General features: G+C 43.6%; 1 pseudogene; it reads left to right on the top strand.

The window, feature by feature from the left end:
* The first annotated feature begins 12,326 nt into the window (after positions 1-12,326).
* Positions 12,327-12,444, top strand: LOC124790647 (annotated as a pseudogene).
* The last annotated feature ends 2,880 nt before the right edge of the window (positions 12,445-15,324 follow it).

Below are 15,324 nucleotides of genomic sequence, written 5' to 3'. Positions count from 1 at the left end.
GATGCGACCATTTCGATTCTGTAAACAGAACCTGGATTCATTCGGAAAAATGACGTTTTGCCATTCGTGCACCGAGGTTCGTCGTTGAGTACACCATCGCAGGCGCTCCTGTCTGTGATGCCAGCGTCAGGGGTAACCGCAGCCATAGTCTCCGAGCTGATAGTCCACGCTGCTGCAAACGTCGTCGAACTGTTCGTGCAGATGGTTGTTGTCTTGCAAACGTCCCCATCTGTTGACTCAGGGATCGAGACGTGGCTGCACGATCCGTTACAGCCATGCGGATAAGATGCCTATCATCTTGATTGCTAGTGATACGAAGCCATTGGGATCCAGCACGGCGTTCCGTATTACCCTCCTGAACCCACCGATTCCATACTCTGCTAACAGTCACTGGATCTCGACCAGCTCGTGCAGTAATGTCGCGATACGATAAACCGCAATCGTGATAGGCTACAGTCCGACCTTTATCAAAGTCGGAAACGTGATGGTACGCATTTCTCCTCCTTACACGAGTCATCATAGCAACGTTTCACCAGGCAACCCCGGCCAACTGCTGTTTGTGTATGAGAAATCGGTTGGAAACTTTGCTCATGTCAGCTAGTTGTAGGTGTCGCCACCGGCGCCAACCTTGTGTGAATGCTCTGGAAAGCTAATCATTTGTATAGCACAGCATCTTCTTCCTGTCAGTTAAATTTCGCGTCTGTAGCACGTCATCTTCGTGGTGGAGCAATTTTAACGATCAGTAGTGTAAAACCGCAATTCGAAAGCTCGAAAATCACCCGTGTGACGGTTCCGCATTACTACACGTACTGCACAGCCTCCCTCGGGAAAAGACTGTCCGTGCTGGACTTCTACAGGCGACGATTTCTTACGTCGTAGACTGCAGACGCTGTCATTTTGCACACACGGGAGGCCGCACGGACCGTTGCATCTATGTGACCTGGAAAAACATCACTGCATTCTCAGCCACCCAATGACCAGCGACAAGCCGCGCTTCCGAGAAATGTTTTTGCCAACAATCTGATACCGATCTTAGCGGACGCAGGAGATAATATGAGGGCCCTGTTGAAACACGGACTGCACCTTGCTTTTTCTGGGAACAACTGCCACTCTCGCACTCCTGCCCTACTTCTGCGGAAGAAGTTCTGCGTTTATCCTCTGGCTACAGGGTCAATGAAGCCGATCCACTGCTGCAGCCTTTCCACTCAAAGTATCCGGTAATTCCCTGTGGCACGAAGTGCGTCCTCTGTGATTCCCACCACCATGACAAAGAGTCGGACGGTTGCCCACCGCACAACTGCGGCCCGGTGCATTTTCAGAACTGGCACTATTCAGCCTTACCTGCCACAGCCGCGGTCGTCGCCCAACCGGAACAAGTGCTGATCTCCTCCACCTTGTGACTGCACACGTCAAGCTAAATTCAGCGCTATAACCAGTGTCAACCGTCGCTTATAATCTCAATGACTGTACAGCTCTAGTGAGCGAGTAAAGTGTAAGAAATGCGGTTTGAAAGGACTGCCATCTTTCATAGGTTTGAAACTATGCTCAGAATTAGCAGGAAGTCGCTAAGTGCTATCATCATCAAACACTAGGTGAATAAAGCCTTGGCAATTTTCTCTCCGTTTTAGGAAAACTTAGGTTTTCACGCGGCTGAATGTTTATGCCGACATGTCACCTGAACTACGTGTCGTGCAATAATATATTTATGCAGGCACACTTAGTGGAATCTGTGGATACAATACAAATAAAAACTTAATGACTGATGAAGCGTTTTCACTGCAAAAATATAGTCAATGATATCTTTTTTCCCCTTTCATCATTTTGTAGGGACTTCCAGTGAGTAGTCACTAAGTCCTCGCGTTCTCAAAAACTAGATGAATACAGTTTAGTAGCCTGCATGCAGCGTATTACGATTCTTTTGTAACCCGACCCTCACCCACTTCAAAGACTGATGGTTCTTACCCCACAGTGCTTCTTTCCAGAAAGAAAGAGGCATATATACCAACCATGGTTGAAATAGATGTAGTTTAGGAGGGGGTATTGAACATCCATACGTAAGTACATACACTACTGACCATTAAAATTGCTACACCAAGAAGAAATGCAGATGATAAACGGGTATTCATTGGACAAATAGATTTTACTAGAACTGACATGTTTATCGTATCGCGACATTGCTGCTCGCGTTGGTCGAGATCCAATGACTGTTAGCAGAATATTGCATCGGTGGGTTCAGGAGGGTAATACGGAACGCCGTGCTGATTCCCAACGGCCTCGTATCACTAGCAGTCGAGATGACAGCCATCTTATCCGCATGGCTGTAACGGATCGTGCAGCCACGTCTCGATCCCTGAGTCAACAGATGGGGACGTTTGCATAACAACAACCATCTGTACGAACAGTTCGACGACGTTTCCAGAAGCATGGACTATCAGCTCGGAGACCATGGCTGCGTTTGTCCTTGACGCAGCATCACAGACAGGAACGCCTGCGATGGTGTATTCAACGACGAACCTTGGTGCACGAATGGCAAAACGTCATTTCTTGGGATGAATCCAGGTTCTGTTTACAGCATCATGATGGTCGTACCCGTGTTTGGCGACATAGCGGTAAACGCACATTGGAAGCGTGTATTCGTCATCGCCATACTGGCGTATCACCCGGCGTGATGGTATAGGGTGCCATTGGTTACACGTTTCGGTCACCTCTTGTTTGCACTGACGGCACTTTGAACAGTGGACGTTACATTTCAGATGGGTTACGACCCGTGGCTCTACCCTTCATTCGATCCCTGCGAAACCCTACATTTCAGCAGGATAATGCAACACCGCATGTTGCAGGTCCTATACGGTCCTTTCTGGATACAGGAAATGTTCGACTGCTGCCCTGGCCTGCACATTCTCCAGATCTTTCACCGGTTGAAAACGTCTGGTCAATGGTGGCCGAGCAACTGGCTCGTCACAATACGCCAGTCACTACTCTTGATGAACTGTGGTATCGCGTTGAAGCTGCATGGACAGCTGTACCTGTACACGCCATCCAAGCTCTGTTTGACTCAATGCCCAGGCGTATCAAGGCCGTAATTACGGCAAGACGTGGTTGTTCTGGGTACTGATTTCTCAGTATCTATGCACCCAAATTGCATGAAAATGTAATCACATGTCAGTTCTAGTATAATATATTTGTCCAATGAATACCCGGTTATCATCTGCATTTCTTCTTGGTGTAGCAGTTTTAATGGCCAGTAGTGTATTAAGAAGTTTCAAAAATAAAAAGAGTCGTATTAGTGGGAGATGTGCATTTTATGAATCCTATATAACCAATCAGTTTACGTCTGAATTGTGGTACAGAATTTGGCGAACGTCGATTCGCTCAGCTTAAAATCGTGAAGTTTAGTGCGAGTCAGACGGATCCTCACCCTTGGCTTCCAACTGATAAAGGAATCACGTACCCTAGCTGCTACACGAGACTGGCTAAGCACAGCTGAGGGCGGATAAAAGTTACGTGGAACTGTTGTAGAATACGTGCATAAGTATCTAGGGTTAAATGGCATACAGCCCGATGCTATTTATCTACTCTTTTTATTAGATTACATTAAAAATAAAACAGTCACGGTTGCAAAGTTATTTTTATTTAAAAATAACGAGTTTCGCCGAGATTAGGCATCATCAGATTATTCAAAACTGTCAGATGAAGTTCACTGCGCAGGCTACCGTAGCTCTGTTTGAGCCACATACGCATAAAACCCTCCGGATGAAAACCCGGTCGTCAGAATAACTAAAATGAACTTTGGGAACGGTTGCACTGTTAAGGCTGCAAGAACGGCACAGCGTAGAGCGACGCGTACATGTTGGCCTGGATGTCAAACAGCTGAGCAGTCTGTTTCTGCCAGTGCCAGGTAATAAATTGAATTAAATTAAATGTTAATGAATATTTACCGTACCATACGGTATGAAAGCGTTATCGTAGCTTGTAAGTTCTATTAGTTAATAATATAAGGTTAGGAAATTGATTCGGTACTCTGACGTAGACACAAAGGGCAAAAGAGCTTGCTTCTTCCCTTTCTGGGTAGTGAAAGCTAATAGCGCACCTATTACACAATGTTTAATTTATTTTTGTCATATTTCGAAGTTACCAGTTGACTTGCAACAAATCCATAGTTAAATTGTGGCGTAACAAGCTGTGGAGCAGAGCGGAAATGAAATGGAGGTGTTAACATAATAAAGAAACTGACACTGTGAAATGCGATACACAACCAACACCGTAATTCACATAGAACCAAAATCGTTTCCGCGGTAAACGTTAAAGATTTTTTCGGACACTGATTGAGATGACTGGTATCTACTAATAGTTATCGTCTCTCTAAACAGGATTGTTTCAGCCGTTCCTTTGTGTAACTTTGTCCTATCGTGTCCTTTCCAAGACTTCTTTACTTTTTGTTTTTTGTTAGTTGTTCATTTGCTGTCTGCTTTTCTAAGAAAAGAGAGCTTGCCTAGAGCGCTCAGGTAGCAGTTACTGACTCCTTGTTACCAAGATCAAAGGAGCACACCATGAGACGTGAACTGCAGCTGTGTTTTGTTTGACAGACGGTTTGTGTGAAAGTGCTCAGCTTTACCTTCACTAAATTGCATACAGAAATACTTCTGAAAATCATAAAACAGGACTTAAAGATCGATTTATACCTAAGAACCTGCTTGCTACTACTGCTGCACGTTCTCCCTGTCAGTCTCAACATTGACGTATTTCATTCATTGCCTATAGGATGACTCAATAGATTTTCCTGTAGATGAATAGATCTAAATAAGCGTATGTTTTTACCCTACATGAGATTCTTTGATATTATTACTTACTGCAGAAAAGCAATCCTAGCTTCATAATGAAATACTGGAACTGTAAGTGATAACTTCATGCGTTAGCCAGAATAAGTGATGGGCGGACTGGAAGTCACTCATTTCCTAGTTTTTTTTCCATTTTAGGGTCTTCTGTTTCATGAAGTACGTAGCTACTGATGTGTCCGTAGAAAATTCAACGGCGAAATTGTAGTTTGACTGAAGCAGACACGTTACACGCTTAAAACAGGATTAAGTGAGCCTGCATTGCTCACATACCCGTACTTATAATTCACCAGATACGGCGTTTCGTAGCAAAAATTCCCTGGAACCCACTAAATTCATGAGGTGCTCACTTCACAAAGTACGTCACGACATCAGGATACTTGAGTTTAACAATGCGACTCACTCTGAACATGGGTGGGAGAGAGATTTTTAAAAGGCTGTTTGCTACCGTCAACGTCTTGATAAGGAAAATAAAAAAACCCAACCTGCAGCCATGACAAACACCGGCCGAAAATCATATTCGTCGCTGAGACAGATTAAGTGGATGCTATGTTATTAAATATTTATAAATTTATACTGACCTGACCAAAGCACTTTATGCAATTAGAATGTCCATTAACAACTATGACGTTAAGAAAATCTCCTGCACGTTGTTCAAAAGTGACTAGAACAAAGAGCATATATTTCACACGAACAGGAATAGGCCTATACAAAATACAAGGTGTACCTGATCGTCGTGATAAGACCTAAACACTGCCTAAGAGTCGAAGAGAACTCTAATCTGTAACCAGTTTGGGAGTAGGGAGAGTCCAAACAGCTTCCATAAATCCGGAAGCCAAGCGTGTACGAGAGAGCGATCTAATCAATGTTGCATGTTCACAAGAGAGGTCTGCCGTTGACTCCTGTTTATTCTGTTTCCCTGATAGTGGGGTACCTTTACCTGAAGTCTTTCTGGCGTGCTGGTCAATAGGTGAATTACCATCGCGCTGCTACCTGTCCAGCTGTCCTGTACCCACTACATCTGTCGACGCTTGGAGTCGAAGCTCTATCGCAGTATTAGGACACCTTCCCTAAAGAAGGGAAAGGGGTCACTCACAGTATGAAACGACTAGATTTCTAATGGCTCCTGCAGTGACTCGAGGGAGGAGTGGTGACGAAAGGTCTTAGTTGACTGTGAACTTTGAGACAGATCTGCGTACCTCTCTCCACATAGATCGACAGTGGTTACACTGATAATGTTGAAGGGGTGTGAGAGCCAGTGGTGACATAGACCATGGGATCGGCATCAATGTAGAGGGCAGCCCTGATCAATGGTGATCGTGGGCAGACAATTTTGGGTCCCGCGGTCGGTTGGTGGACTGGCATCAGCTGAACCCGGCAGATACGAAATTCCGCGATGGTTAGTAGCGGGTTGCAATTGCTACTGGCCTGTTACTTTCCAGGAGCAGCCTATTTCTCAGATGGCACAGATGGTTGCCCTCACGAAAAGCCTCTGCACATGAGCTACACTTTCATAAGATTCTGCCCTCAATGGAGGCTGTTAGGCTCGATCACGGTGGCAAGAATCAACCTTAGAATGCACTTCAATGTGAATGATGTGGCAGTTGTATCAGCACTGTGTATACCAAATTTTCCGTACGCTGAAGAAATAAATGAAAAAACGAATTAATGAATCAGTGATTGTGGTGCACACAACTTCATCAAGCAGTCATAACTTTGTAGGTGTACTGCGGAAGACCGGATAGTCTGTATCTCTTCTGTTGTTAAATTGTGTTTTTTAAAGTTATTACATACACCCAAGTTGTTAGCTTACAAGGTCACTGAGATCCACGATTACGTTTGCACTAACTGGTGTACAGGAGAAATTGTAAGTAATACGTGGCTTACTGATAGGGACATAATGAACAGAAGAGAAATTATAATGGGCCTTAATGGTACCATCAGAAGTGCCCCATGTAAGTGCGATAGGACCGATGTTATTTTCTGTACAAAAATGGCTCAAATGACTCTGAGCACTATGGGACTTTACATCCGAGGTCATCAGTCCCCTAGAACTTAGAACTACTTAAACCTAACTAACCTAAGGACATCACACACATCCACGACCGAGGCAGGATTCGAACCTGCGAGCGTAGCAGCTGCACGGTTCCGGACTGAAGCGCCTAGAACCGCTCGGCCACCACGGCCTGCTATTTTCTGTACACATAAATTATCTGGCTGATAGGATGAGCAGGAATCTGCGGCTGTTAGCTGATGATGCTGTGGTGTGTGGGAAAGTGTTGTCGTTCAGTGGCTGTAGGAGGAAACAAGAGACGTAGACAGAATTTCTAGTTGGTGCGATGTATGTCAGCTAGCTCTAAATGTGGAAAAATTAAGATAATGAAGATGAGTAAGAAAAACAGTCCTGCAATGTTAGAATATAGCATTAGTAGTGTGCTGTTTGACTCAGTCATGTCGTGTAAATATCCTGGGGTAACACTGCAAAGCGATATGAAATGGAACGGGCACGTCAGGTTCCTAGTAGGGAAGGTGAATGGTCGACTCCGTATTATTTGGAGAATTTTGGGAAAGTGCAGCACGGTTGTAAATGAGACGGAGTATAGAACAATAGTACGACCAGTTTTATAGTATTGTTCGTGTTTTTGAGATCCCCACCATGTTGGATTAAAGGGAGACATCGAAGCAGTTCGGAGGTGCGCTGATAGATTTGTTACTGGTAAGTTCTATCTGCATGCTATTATTACTGAGATACTTCGCGAATTCAAATGGGAATCCCTGGAGGGAAGACTATGTTATTTCCGCGATGCATTATTGAGGAAAATTTGAAGAACCGATATTTGAGGCCGACTGCAGAACGATTGTACTTTCAGCAACATATATTCCGCGTAAGGATGAGTAAGATAAGAAGAGCGAAATTAGGGGTCGTATGCAGTCATATAGCAATCATTTATCCCTTCCTCTATTTGCGAGTGAAACAAGACAGGAAATGATTAGTACTGGTAAATTGTACCCTGTGCCATGCACATTACTGCGGGTTGAGGAGTGTGTATGTAGATGGAGATGAAAAAAATACACACTTCCAGACTGTAATATTCGTCTTGCTGTGTAAAACTTAACGTAAGATTATATTTCTTTATCAGAAAATTATGACACCATTTTAAATTTTTAAATTCGATCAATAATTACAAGAAATAACGAAAATCAAATTTTTGTTGCCCCTGGAAACCGTTAATTTGGCAACCTACATCAGTAACTGCTTTCCGGAATGGCGGTTTAGTAATATATATTCGATTTATAATATAAAAAGGCTAAAAATTAATAATTTGATTAATAACTTTCAGATAACTTACGGGCATGCAATCCGGTGACGTCGTGCACTGCCACCGATATTTAGACAGGAAAATACGCCTTTATTTACAAAGCACAAATGAAATGAGAGATCGCTGTGAATGGTCAGGTGCCTTGCCACGGTCCGCGAGGCTCCCCCCGTCGGAGGTTCGAGTCCTCCTTCGGGCATGGATATGTGTGTTGTCCTTAGAGTAAGTTAGTTTAAGTTAGATTAAGTAGTGCGTACGCTTAGGGGCCGATGACCTCTGCTGTTTGGTCCCATAAGACATTACCACAAATTTTTTAAACCGACTGTGGGCGGGGCAACGTCAGACAGAAATGAACGGCTTATTGAGAGGGAAAACACATACTGTAAACAACTGGTACCGCCACACAGCAAAAGTAGTCAGTGCTCGACATTATCGACAGTGAAACATTAATTAACCACGACTGAGCAAATAGGGCTAGCTACCTCCCTCTGTTGTTTGACCGTGGAGGGAGCAGGAAGTCAGGCAAAATTTAGGCAGAAACATCACTTGACAGTTTAATCTTATCAGCTTCTTTAAACATCCCAATGACTGGAAGTGTTCGCCGGCCACTGTGGCCGAGCGGTTCTAGGCGCTTAAGTCCGGAACCGCGTGACTGCTACGGTCGTAGGTTAGAATCCTGCCTCGGGCATGGATGTATGTGATGTCCTTACGTTAGTTAGGTTTAAGTAGTTCTAAGTTGTAGGGGACTGGTGATCCTAGATGTTAAGTCCCATAGTGCTCAGAGCCAATTTAACCATTTTTGAACTGGAAGTGTTCTCCTGAATCTCTGGATTCTATAGAATGAATGGTACCAAGACAACGATCTCCAGTCATAAATTTACCGGGTAGTTGTAGGCGTTTGTGACGTTTATGCACTATACACCGGTTCTCCACGGTCCTGATAGCCTGACGAATATGCGACACGCTACAATCGTAAAGGATTCGATAGACACTCTCCTCACGCAAACAGTTGTCATCCATTACAGAACGTAAAGGGCCCCTGAGTTGGGTGACGGTCGCAAGAAAAACACTTCGCACCGTTTGAACAGGATCAGACCTTCTGAAAGAGCTACCTGTGAATGGCAAAAAACCAAGAATTCTGTGGCACTTCCATATTTTCATAATTCATCCGATTAACGATTGGTCAGTCGTGCAACGAGCGTCTGATTGGTATCTCACTAGACCCATTCCAGCGATCGGAAACTCAACTGAAACCGTCACGCTGAGCCGGTCGATGACAACTATCAGACCGAAGACAAATCAGTGGTACCTGCCTTTCAGTATACTGCATATACCGATGTACAACCACCCATCCTCTTAAGTAAGACATTAAGGAAAGTAAGGCAACCATTCTTCTCCACCTCCATAGCTAAGCGAATATTCGGATAGGTAGATTTGAAGTGTTTCAAAACACTGTGGAGATTCTCACTGCCATGAGACCCAATATAAAAAGTAAGACTGTAAATAACAGCAGGTTTCAATGCCGGCGACTGCACGTTCCTCTAAATCTTCCGTGAAAAGGCTGGTAAAAATAGCTGACGAAAGGCTCCCCATTACAAATCCATCCGTCTCCTTATACAACTAGTCACGAATAAAAACTAATTGGAACTTAACACATGTAGCAATAGTTCACTTAATTCAAAACCAACGCTAATCTCACTTAACCACAACGAATCCGAATTGCTGTCAGTCTGCGCTAATTGGTGTTTTTACAAACTACCCGAAGTTCAGAGAGAGAGGCTGCACCGCGGTTAAGAGCCTGGACTCACAGTTAGCGAGAGCGGCACACAGATTACCATCCAGATAACACTTTTTTCCCGTAGCTACCCTAAAGCATTTACGGTGAATTCCCCAACAGGCGCAATCGCTTATGATGTTTCATCTTCTCACCACATGCCACATTACAATTGACGACGTCAACGATGATAACAAGTTAGCCTTTGACGTCGTTACTCTCCTTACAGACTAAATTTCTTCTTTCCAACTCTGCAATAGATCACTTAAAAATTTTACTGCGCTTACATAAGTCAGACATTCTCGTTTCTGGTCAAATGTTTGAGCGAAACTAAATTACCCTCTGGTTTGTCCGAATTTTGATAGACGAACTAAGAGTGGCAAATGGTTAAATGGGGTATCAAAATGACCACAGTGTTGCCTATTTTCAATTTCTTAAAGGAATACATTTGTTTGAATGTAATGAGTACTTAAGAAATATTTAATTAGTGACCTGAGGGAAAATTTTTGTCCGGATTTTCAATGCCTCATTAAGAGTGGGAAGTAGACAAATGGGGTATCAAACTCCTCTTCATGTGATCGAGTTTTAGTTTTGAAACAAAACAAAACTTGAAAATAATTGGGGTACTTAAGAAAAAAGAGTGATTTGAGGAAAAATTAAAATGTTTCACGAGCAGCCGCTGTTAGCTAAGTAAATGAATTAGAAAAAAGTTCATCTCTTCATGGTATATGTATTTTGTGCAGAAAAGTTACATTGGTGTGATTTTTAACCATCAAAATGGGGCCCTTAAAATCAAGTACTAAATTTAGGACATGTAGGGAACAGGAGACGATAGGAAAGCAATTAAGGTGTTGTGATCAAAACTCGAAAACAAAAAAAGTTAAAAATCTGTCGTATACTTTGTGAAATGATTTGTCTAAGAGGGAGAAATAGAATAGATTACAGAAACATTTGCCGGGCCTTTGAATGATGTTCGAAATGATGTACAGCAAGTGAGATGCGTCAACTGTTTCTCTAATCTATTTTATTTGTTACTTTCAAACAAAACATTTCGGAAAACATTTGAGGGATTTTTCATTTTTTTAAATTTACCTAGTTTCCTTAAATTACTTCTGGCGAACAGCTGAATGGTTCCACCATTTCGGCGACGGCCAATTCCCCCCTGGACGTCAACGATCACTTTAGACAAGGCGTCAAACCGAAATAATTTTTATTTGGTACTGTCGTGGTATAAGGGACGGACATCAACATAAGCACCGAGACATCACACTAATACCATCTAGCATAGCTTCTAGCGTTGGTAACGGCCTGAATTAAGCGTCGAAGACGTGCAAAAAGTTTCTTCACGTTTATGATTGATAAATAAATTTGGTAGAACTGCGATACTGCGCAGACGTTGAATGTGACGTTTCATCTGCTGTTACAAATAGTCCTAGACATTTTCTAAGCGACTGATATTGCTTGAATTAGTGGGCCAGTCAAGGTACGATGGGGTACCAGACTGTTCGACGGGGTACGAGAGTGTTCGACAAACCAGGAACGTACACGTGCAGTCCAGTGAAAGCGCCGTATCATCTTGGAAGATGGGATCGTCCACGGCACACTGATCATGAAGATGTACAAGCTAGGACAACACTTTGTCACCAAAAATGTCGAAATAAGCATCCTGGTTTACGATCTGAGTAACCTGAACGACTGGGCCAAGTCATGATACGACAAATATCCCCAAAGCATCAGCGAACCACCACCAGCTTCAGCTACCCACTGCACACACTTTGGGTAAAGCGTCGCATTGGTCCGTCAATGCTCTCGACGCCTTGCACCATTTGGAGAATCAGTCGAAATCGTGCATCGTTGAAACACTCCTCGCAACCAGACACCTACTACTCCCTTTCTGCATTGCTACGCGTGTAATACCTCACTAATGTCTGCGACATACAGAACCCAATACTTGGGATGGACAGTCACCGACAGCGACATTTACTTATGTGTTTGAAGCCGATTGTCGACTGCGAGCGGTACAGCAGTCCCTGTAGAAACGTTGAAAAGACCGCATAGATACGCCAACGAACCGGTGTATTTTATTCAAGGTGTGGTCATGGGCACGTCCAAACATATCAGCTCCTTTCTGTCGTCCAGTCACGTATCACGTCGACCCAACTTAGTGTGCTAATTGTATCCAATCGAATGGTGCAACACCACTGCTTCACTGCAGTGTACGACAGCGGAGGGGGACCATAGGATAACTTGGCAGTTCACTCTAAATAATGAAAAGTGTTTAGTCTTCCTCATGGGTAATAAAAGGCTAAATTTCGGTTAAACGATAAACCACTCAAATCTAAGGGTGTCTATTCAACTACTCACTTATGTATTACAATTATGAATAGCTTAAATTTGAATGCCAACGGCCTTGCCGCATTGGTAACACCGGTTCCCGTCAGATCGCCGAAGTTAAGCGTTGTCGGGCTGGGTTAGCACTTGGATGGGTGACCATCCGGTCTGCCGAGCGCTGTTGGCAAGCGAGGTGCACTCAGCCCTTGAGGCAAAATGATTGATAAGTAGCGGCTCCGGTCTCGGAAACTGACATACGGCCGGGAGAGCGGTGTGCTGACCACGTGCCCCTCCATAACCGCATCCAGCGATGCCTGTGGGCTGAGGATGACACGGCGGCCGGTCGGTACTGTTGGGCCTTCATGGCTTGTTCGGGAGGAGTTTTTAACTTTGAAGGATCACGTAGACAGTGTTTTGGGGAAAGCCAATCCAAGACTGCGTTTTTTTGGTCGATCACTTAGAAGATGCGACAGGTCTACTAAAGACGTTGCCTACACTAAGTTTGTTCGTCCTTTGCTAAAGTGTTACTGTGCTGTATGGGATCGTTATGAGACAGGACTCACGGAGCCATCGAAGAAGTTCAAAGAGGGGCAGCTTGTTCTGTATTTTCGCGGAATAGGGGAGGGTGTCACGAACGTGGTACGCGAGATGGGATGGTAATCATAAAAACAAAGGCGTTCTTCGTTGCCGCAGGATCTTCTCATGAAATTTCAATCACGTACTTTCTCCTCAGAGTCAGAAAATATTTTGTTGGCGCCCAACTACATATGTAGAAGTGATCTTCATAACAAAATAAGAGAAATCAGAGCGCGCACGGAAAGATTTAAGTGTTCATTTTCCCCGCACGCTGTTCGAAAGGGCAACAGTAGAGAAATATCTTGATAGTGCTTGGATGAATCCTCGGCCGGGCCCTTGACTGTAAACTGCAAAGCAGTCATGTAGATGTAAATGTTAAAAGATCCACATCATCTGCAGCACTCGAGGGGTACCAGTGGGATCTGGGCTCTTTTAAAGCATTCACTAGCATTTGGTCCGTTGCTCCGGTATTTTCACTGACATATAGTACCAGAAAAAGAAGCCATCATGCCAGGAACCGTCTCTAGAAGCAGATTTAGATTGTTGTTGTTGTTGTTGTCTTCAGTCCTGAGACTGGTTTGATGCAGCTCTCCATGCTACTCTATCCTGTGCAAGCTTCTTCATCTCCCAGTGCCTACTGCAACCTACATCCTTCTGAATCTGCTTAGTGTATTCATCTTTTGGTCTCCCTCTACGATTTTTACCCTCCACGCTGCCCTCCAATGCTAAATTTGTGATCCCTTGATGCCTCAAAACATGTCCTACCAACCGATCCCTTCTTCTAGTCAAGTTGTGCCACAAACTTCTCTTCTCCCCAATCCTATTCAATACCTCCTCTTTAGTTACGTGATCTACCCACCTTATCTTCAGCATTCTTCTGTAGCACCACATTTCGAAAGCTTCTATTCTCTTCTTGTCCAAACTGGTTATCGTCCATGTTTCACTTCTATACATGGCTACACTCCATACAAATACTTTCAGAAACGACTTCCTGATACTTAAATCTATACTCGATGTTAACAAATTTCTCTTCTTCAGAAACGATTTCCTTGCCATTGCCAGTCTACATTTTATATCCTCTCTACTTCGACCATCATCAGTTATTTTACTCCCTAAATAGCAAAACTCCTTTACTACTTTAAGTGTCTCATTTCCTAATCTAATTCCCTCAGCATCACCCGATTTAATTTGACTACATTCCATTATCCTCGTTTTGCTTTTGTTGATGTTCATCTTATATCCTCCTTTCAAGACACTGTCCATTCCGTTCAACTGCTCTTCCAAGTCAGATTTAGACTAAGTGATCAAAAACAACCTAGAAAATTGTGTTTGGGCTTTGTACGGGTTCTAGCTCATTTTTGGTATTCAAGAAAAGTGGGAAAGTGATGTAAGCTTGGTTTTCATTCGATGTGCCGCATTTCATAGCTGTATACTGGATATTTTTCAAAGAGAGGTTTTCAGTAGTCGATACGTCACGCCACAGAGGTTCTGAGTACAAGCAACGTTATCTTTGGTTGTTAGCAACATTGTTATCTTTGTAGCAGTCTAAGAGAAGCTGGTGAGGGAGACGGGTGTTGTTGATGCCGCTGAGCGGTCTGGAGACAGCTTGCAGAGCAGAGAGATAAAGATACGGAGGGTATGTAATTTTGGAAATATGATTTGGTTAAGAGTCATTTGAGGTACTGTTGCTGCGGCCCTGCTTGCTTGCATGTAATTTATGACGCGTTTTTAGTGGAAAATTATTCTTTAATGGTTCGGATTAGTTAGATTCATTGTTCAGACGTGATTAAGCACTTACCAGTTCATACGGTTTGCACGCAAAAGTTATAGATACACCATTTATTTACCATCTCAATGATTAATCTCATAGGGTAACACAGTGTGTTTCAAAATGAACATACCGGTTTTAAGGCGTTGTAGCATTTATTACTCCCAACTTACAATTGTAAATAATACACCAAATGAAAGAACAACTCAAACAGTTTTGCTTGTATATGTGTGCAAAATGGGAAGAGTATGGAATGACAAAGACAGACTGAAAAACTTGTTGAACGAGTGCGAGTCTTTCACGCTTATCCCCAAGAAATATCCCGCGGAAAGTTTATGGGCCTTTCTTTTTCGATGGATCAACTGTAACTGATGTTTCTTACCTTGATGTGCTGCAGCTATGGCCCTTACCGCAATGGGAAGAAGCTGAACAACACATCTTTATTTGGGAGCAAGACGGTGTGCCGCCTCATTGACATTACTCAATGCGCGATTGGTTAAACGACGCTGTATCGGACCGGTGGATTGGGCGCAAGGGGCCGGTTGACGCAGAATTTTATGCATGACCTCCACGTTCACACACCATCTGACGTGATCATGCGTGTGTGTGTCCGATACCAACTGATCTATCCGACTCTAGAAACAGTGTTATTGCAACAGTTACTCCTGACACATTGATCAAGGTTTCGGAACAACTCGCCTATGGACTCGATGTTAGAATAAA

This window comes from Schistocerca piceifrons, chromosome 3, assembly GCF_021461385.2.
Source record: "Schistocerca piceifrons isolate TAMUIC-IGC-003096 chromosome 3, iqSchPice1.1, whole genome shotgun sequence".
NCBI classification, from domain to species: Eukaryota; Metazoa; Arthropoda; class Insecta; order Orthoptera; family Acrididae; genus Schistocerca; species Schistocerca piceifrons.
Note: the sequence above shows the minus strand (reverse complement) of the source record. Positions and strands in the feature narration are given on the sequence as shown.